Genomic DNA, 6993 nt, shown 5'->3' with positions numbered 1-6993 from the left:
GGCATCACCGACTCAATGGACATGAGTTTGAGCAAGCTCCAGGAGATGGTGAAGGACAGGGGAGCCTGGCGTATTGCAGTCCTTGGGGTTGCAGAGTCGGACATGACTGAGACTCTGAACAACACAATGTGAACAGAGTCACACAACATGTATGTTTTCAAGTCTTCTTTCACTAGCAATGATGCCTCTGAGAGTCACTCACACCGCTGTGTGTGTAGGACTTTGCTTCTTTGTGTCACGAAAACGAGGGTCGGTTGGGCTGTTTCCGAGTTTTGGTAGTTACAAATAAGCATTTAGGGAGCCCCCTGTGGTCCAATGGTTAGGGCTCAAGCTTTCACGGCCCAGGCCGAGTTCAGTCTCTGGTCGGGGAACTAAGATCCTGCAGGCCGCTCAGCAAAAAAAAAAACCAAACAACAAGAACAAAACCTCAAAAAACAAACACTCAGCACTGGGTTTCAGTGAGAACATAGGTTTTTTTTTTACCTCATTTTTGTGGATGACGCTGAGTCAGATTGCTGAGTCATACAATAAATTTACGCTAACTTCTAAGAACCCAGCAAGCTCACTCCATGGGGCCGCCCGGTCCTACCCCGCGGCCAGCGGGCGTGTATGCCTCCGTTGCTCCCACGGGGCCGCCCCGTCCTTCCCCGAGGCCAGCAGCATGCACGCTTCTGCTGCTACCATGAGACTGCCCCACCCTACCCCACGGCCAGTGGTGTATACGCTTCCCTCTCTGTCAGCGCTTGAGATGGGCTAGGTTGGTTTTTTGTTCCAGCTCTAAAAGGTACATAGGGGACTTCCCTGGTGATCCAGTGGTTAAGAATCACCTTGCAATGCAGAGGACGCAGGTTCAGTCCCTGGTTGGGGAGCTAGGATCCCTCATGCCGAGGGGCAAATAAGCCCATGAGACTCAAACGCAGCCCACAGGCTTCAACGACAGGTCCCCCATGCACAGCAAAGGTCCTGGTGCCGCGACCAAGACCCAACACAGCCAAGTAAGTTAATTTAAAGAAATAATGATAAAAAGTACGCAGCACTTTCTCACGGAGGTTTTATTTGCATTTCCCTGATGACGTGTGATGTGGAACTTCTTTTTTTTTTTTAATTGAAGGATAATTACTTTACAGAATTTTGTTGTTTTCTGTCAAACCTCAACATGAATCAGCCAGAGGTAAACCTATATCCTTTCATGTGCTTACCACCATTTGCATGTCTCCTTCGGTGAAGCATCTGTTTCAGCCTTTTGCTCAATTTTGATATTTAGTTCCTTTCTCAGCTTTGAGAATTCCTGATGTGGGCTTCCCACATACACAGCCAGGGAGCTTAGACAGCAGACTCGCCCTGTCTCCAGCCGTGGAGCTGGAACCCCAGGCCCCGGTGTGGGTGGGGCTGGTGCTCCGGAGGCCCCCCTCCTGGGCCCGGGGGTGTCTTCTCACAGGACACCAGTCCTGCGGGGCTCAGGGCCCCCAGCGACCTCACTGTGCCATCATCCCCTCTTTAAGGCCCAGCTCCAAACAGCCACGCTCCGGGGCCCTGGGCGTCAGGACTGGAACATCGGGACCCCGTGCAAATGTCCCTGTTGAGCACATCCTCCTGAGCTGGGGCTGCGGTTTCCGAGGTTTCTGCAGATTGATGATGACTGACCTCAGTCCTCTCCTCTTCCTAAGCTGCTTTGGTTAATCCGGGCCTTTTTCACTTCTGTGTACATTTTAGTATACTTCCTTCCTCTTCAGTTTTCTGGAAGGATCTGTGCAGAGTTTATACTGTTTCTTTTCTTCGTGTTTGGTAGAATTCACCTTATGAAGCCGTCTCTGCCTGAAGTTTTCTTAGTGGGGAGTTTTGTGTTTTGTTTTTTTTTTTTCTGAAGCCAAAATTAAACTTCTTTAGTAAATACAAAATTATTTTATTCTCTGTTTCTTCTTGAGTGAGCTGTGGAAGATTGTGTCATTCACTGATTTTTGTCCGGTTTATCTAATTATCTAAATTATCAAAAGCATTGATGCGAAGCTGCTCTTATGGGTCCCCTTCCTTTGTTTTAATATCTGTGGAATATGTAGTGATTATGCTTTTGTCAGAGGACGAGACGGTTGGATGGCATCCCCGACTCAACAAGCAGGAGTCTGAGCAGGCTCCAGGAGCTGGTGATGGACAGGGAGGCCTGGCGTGCTGCCGTCCGTGGGGTCACAGTCGGACGCGGCTGAGCGACTGAACAGCAACAGCAATGCTTTTGTCGTGTGTGAGCCGGTCACCTTCTGCTTTCTCTCTTTTCATGGTCAGTCTGGCTAAGAGTTACTCAAGCCTGTTGATCTCAGAGAACCATCCTTCAGTCTTATAGGTTCTCCACTGGTTTTCCGTTTCAATTTCATTGATTCTCACTCTGATCTTTCACATTTTTCTTTTTTTTTTTTTTCAAGTTGAATTAACTCCTTTCTCCAATCAGTTAACGTGAGAACTAAGGCCCTTTCATTGAGAACTTCTTTTATAATCTGTACATTAATACTCTAAACTGGGAAAACAGAAATTCAGAGAGTGAACCACTTCATTTTCTTTCTTTGGAAGTAATTTCTAACTTACATCCTGACCTATTCTTTGATCTGTGGATTTTTTAGCAGTTTGGTATTTTGTTTCGAAATACACAGGTATTTTAAAGATTTCTTCCTGCTATTAAGACCGAATTTAACTCCATCTGGTCAGATAACATATTTTGTATGACACAAGATTTAAAATCTTGGCTGAAGCTACTTCCTGCTCGAGAACGTGATCTCCCTCAGTTAATGTCCCACGTGCACTGGAAACGAACAATGAGCTGTCACGCAGTGGAGGTTCTGTGAGTACCCTGGGACCCCAGCTTCTACATCCGGCCTTAGTTTCTGTCCAAGTCTATCAGAATAATTTGTACAGGACAAATTATTCTCTTGGGGCTTCCTTTGTGGCTCAGAAAGTAAAGAATCTGCCTGTAATGCATGAGACCTGGGTTGAATCTCTGGGTTGGGAAGGGCCCCTGAAGAAGGGAATGGCTATGCACTCCAGTATTCTTGCCTGCAGAATCCCATGGGCAGAGGAGCCTGGTGGCTTACAGCCCACGGGGTCGTTCTCTGCTCCCGGGACAGGGTCTAAGATTGTTCTGACCCAGGAGGCTCCTGGCCACAGCTGTCCTTCCCAGCTCTCTTACCCTGCGTCTCTAAAGGATTTCTCTCTCTCCTCCCAATCGCAGCCACCGGTCCTGAGAGGTGACTTCACTCTGCTGCAGATGAAGTCGTTCTTCTGCAGACGGATTTGGAGCCCTGGTTCCACAGCCTGCTTCTCCCCTGGAAAACTCCCTGACCCACAGTCCTGACGCTGGGGGCAAGAACCACGGCTCGCACGGTCTCACCCCCACTTTAGAAGTTGAGTGCTTGGAGACATCCCTGGCGGTCCAGTGGTTAAGACTCCGCGCTCCCAATGCAGAGGACACAGGGTCGACCCCTGGTTGAGGAACTAAGACCCCACCTGCTGCAGGGCAAGGCCGAAAAGTAAAAATTAAAAGGCGAGGAAGAAGTTGAGTGCTTGGTGGGTTGGGGCCGGCCGCTCCAATTCTCGGCGGGGAAGCCCCCACCACCAGCCAGAGTGTGGAGAGAGGGAACCAGCACCCTCAGCGCCTGAGCCCAGGGTGGGGCCCCGGGTGGGGTCTGAGCTGGAGCAGGACCCACCCTCAGCCACACTCACTCAGGATTTAGACTCAAACGCAGATGTCGGAGGGGCAGGGCAAGAAACGCTGACAAGCTGCCCTCCCGGGAAGGTAGCCCAACAGTGGGATGCCGGGGGCGGTGGGGAGTGTGGGGGCCCCGGCGTGTGGGGCTGCCTGGCCTGGGGTGGGCTTCCGTCCTGCTGAGCCAGAGTGCGGGGGTTCAGGGGTACACACCTAGGTTCACAGACCCCAGACTCTTCCAGTTCTTACCAAGTTCTAGTAGATTTTATGGGATGAATGTTTCTTCATTTGAAATGGCTCCAGGGTCATTTCCAGAGAACAGCCATTTGCATTTTTTAAAAAATAGTCTCCGGTTTTACATTAAGTGGAACCACAGAGCCCCCTTGCTGTCGTGCGGAGAGCAGAGCGCCCTGCAGCTTTGTGATTCGGCGACGTCTGAATGTGAGATCTTCACGAGTTCCCCTTCGGCTATGCACCTGATGGAAAGTTGGTGCAGGAAGAACATGGTCCCTCCAAAGGGACCCTCTGCTCAGCTCTCCTCCCGCGACCACTGTCCTCTGTCCAGCGCTTCCTCCTTGGCAACACACAGGATTTTATTCCCTTACCCTGTACATCCAAACTGTAATAAATGCCGCTTAATTTATTGTTTATTTCTTTTTGTAAGCTTTTTATTTTGTATTGGGCTATGGGCTTCCCTGGTGCCTCAGACGTTAAAGAATCTTGATCTTGGTAAAGATCAAGAGACACGGGTCAGATCCCTGTGTCAGGAAGATCCCCGGAGAAAGAAATGGCAACCCCCTCCAGTGTTCTTGCCTGGGAAATCCCTAAGGACATAGGAGCCTGGTGGGCTACAGTCCACGGGGTCACAGAGAGGTGGACGCCGCTGAGCGACTCCACTTTGACTTCACGGTCGATGAACAACGCTGAGCTTCAGGTGGGCAGTAAGGGGACTCAGCCGCACTCACACACGTTCTCATTGCTTACTGCTTGTGCTTCTCAAGGCCACGAAGACAGTCCCCTACGCTTTATTCTAGATGTTTTGTAGTTTCACAGAACTTCCCTGGCGGCCCAATGGTTAAGACTCTGCACATCCACTGCAGGGGGGTGTGGGTTCAACCCCTGGTCAGGAAACTAACATCCACGTGCTGCATGGCCCAGACAAAAGTAAAGAAAACAAGTGTTTTGTAGCTTCGTAGTTTGCATTTAGATCTATGATTGATACACAGTTAATTTTGTATAAAGTAAGAGGTTTAGATCAAGATCCATTTTTTTTCCTATTGGCATTCAATTGTTCCAATGTCATTTGTTGAAAAATATGTAAAACATTTTATTTCTGGATTTTCAAATAGTGTCTTTGAATTTTTTTGGTGACTTTTGAAACATTTTTGAGTGATTTTAAAAGGCAAATGAAAGAAACAAGAAAAAATTCTCCTGTCGAAAGAGCCAGGTTTTCGCAGGCTCTGGAGATTCCGAGGGTCCAGCGCAGCCCATTCTCGAGGCTGGTTCTTTCATCCTAGGAGCAGGGGTGGCGTGGGCGGGGGCCTGCCCTCCCACCAGCATGCGGGGAGTCCCTGGGGGTGCGTCCCCTGTCCTGCCCCATCCTGCTGCAAGGGAGTGAGGCCCTCGGGGCACCATCTACAGCCAGGGAGCAAGGGGAGGCAACTCAGGAGCCTCCTGGCTCCCCCCGCAAAGCTTCCCTCCAGGCTGCGCGGGCGAGAAATAAAATGTACATGAGGGAAAAACTCAGATGCCTCATGGTGCCCACGAGATGAGTCACACAACAGAAGAAAGAAGGAAATCAGTGGCCCTGGTGACCCGGGACCGGCCGGCCCTCAGGAGAGGCCCTCGGGCGCCACCTGGTGGCAGCGGTTGGGACCGCGGCTCTGCCGGCGGCTGAGGCCTGGGCTGGGCGCCCCTCGGCCGGGGGCTGCAGGAGGCCACACGGAGGGCAGGTGGGAGGCAGATGATTGACAGGTACATAGGAAGGTGTGGACAGGTGACACACAGATAGATGGATACATGGGTAGGTCGATAGACGAGACAGATGATAGGTATGAAGTATATGTTTTATACATAATATGCATTTTGTATATTATACACATTTTAAAAATATTTTTGAGGGGCAGTCCCAGTATTTAATCTTCAAAGAAGTTCCTATGACAATCTCTACTTCCCTCCCTCGACCTGTTCTACCACAAAACGCACACACACCGACTTACACATACTTACAGATATGTTGCCTATCGTGCGTATAATTGCATCTAACATATACACACACTTACATATATGCATATAAAACAGCTGGATTTGATGTGCTGGCGCCCGGCTGAGTTTGAGGGAACGAGCGCAGGTCCATGGCCTTTCTTTCTCTTCATTTGCTCTGAATCCTGGCCGCACGCTCTTTGTTTCAGGGCCTCGCTCTGTGAGGGGCCTGGACTGCGCTCCCTCGGGCAGACGCTCTGTCACCTGCAGCTCTGACTCTGGAGGAAGGTTTCCTTGCTCCCTCCTCCAGACGGCTCTGAGGGGTGCCGCCTCAGACCACCCACCGTGCACCCCGCCTCCCTTTGGGCTCATGGAAGCGAAGTCCCCGCGGCACGAGGACACAGCAGCACGCCCGCCCGGGGGACGCTGGGCGGCACAGCGGGGAGTGGACCCCAGGCCCCTGCACGCCATGGACGGAACCGCCAGCACAGCTGGGTGGAAAGGGCCTGGAGCCAGAGGACTCGAGGGACGCATGCAGTGTGTGGTGCCGGTGTGACCGCCCGTGGCCAGCAGGACTTGCTCGGCGGGAGGACTGGGAGTGGGCCCCGGGGGGCCGCGGGGACAGCAGCTCACAGGGGGTCCCTGGGTGCTGGAAGCTTCTGTCCCCACCCGAGTGCTGGCTGTAGCAGGCGGCTGGCGTGTGCAATTACGGAGGTCTGTGCCAGTCTGTCCCCTTTCCTGTGGGTTTTCTTTCTTTTTTTCCAGTGTAAGGAGCCGAGGCAGGGGGTCTGGGGGCAACAGCGGGGCAGGCCTGACCACTGCCCCTCACATCCACCTCCAGCGGCGCTCACTCGGCCCGTGACGACCGGCCTGGCGATCGTGAGTCAGCCACAGCCTGAGAAGGACTTTCTTTCTTCTACCCAACAATCCCATTTTCTTTTCAGCCCGAGGAACTCCCCAGGCCCTGCATCCTCTGGTGTACGAGAGCTGGAAGGACTCCAAGGATGAATTCAAGGTCAGGAGCCACACGTCCCACAGGTGAGGGCCGGTGGGACCAGCTCCCACAGGCCAGCAGAGCAGACAAGGGCCAGGCTCCCGGGGCC

General features: G+C 52.0%; 1 long non-coding RNA gene across 1 annotated transcript; it reads left to right on the top strand.

The window, feature by feature from the left end:
* Positions 1-671: 671 nt before the first annotated feature.
* Positions 672-4318, top strand: LOC122707592. The gene is made up of 3 exons (XR_006344859.1): positions 672-995; positions 2640-2827; positions 3215-4318. It is a non-coding gene; the product is annotated as an uncharacterized LOC122707592 (long non-coding RNA).
* Positions 4319-6993: the final 2675 nt, after the last annotated feature.

Source organism: Cervus elaphus, chromosome 2, assembly GCF_910594005.1.
Source record: "Cervus elaphus chromosome 2, mCerEla1.1, whole genome shotgun sequence".
Classification (NCBI taxonomy): Eukaryota; Metazoa; Chordata; class Mammalia; order Artiodactyla; family Cervidae; genus Cervus; species Cervus elaphus.
The sequence above is the reverse complement of the archived record's forward strand: the minus strand, read 5'-3'. Positions and strand labels throughout refer to the sequence as shown.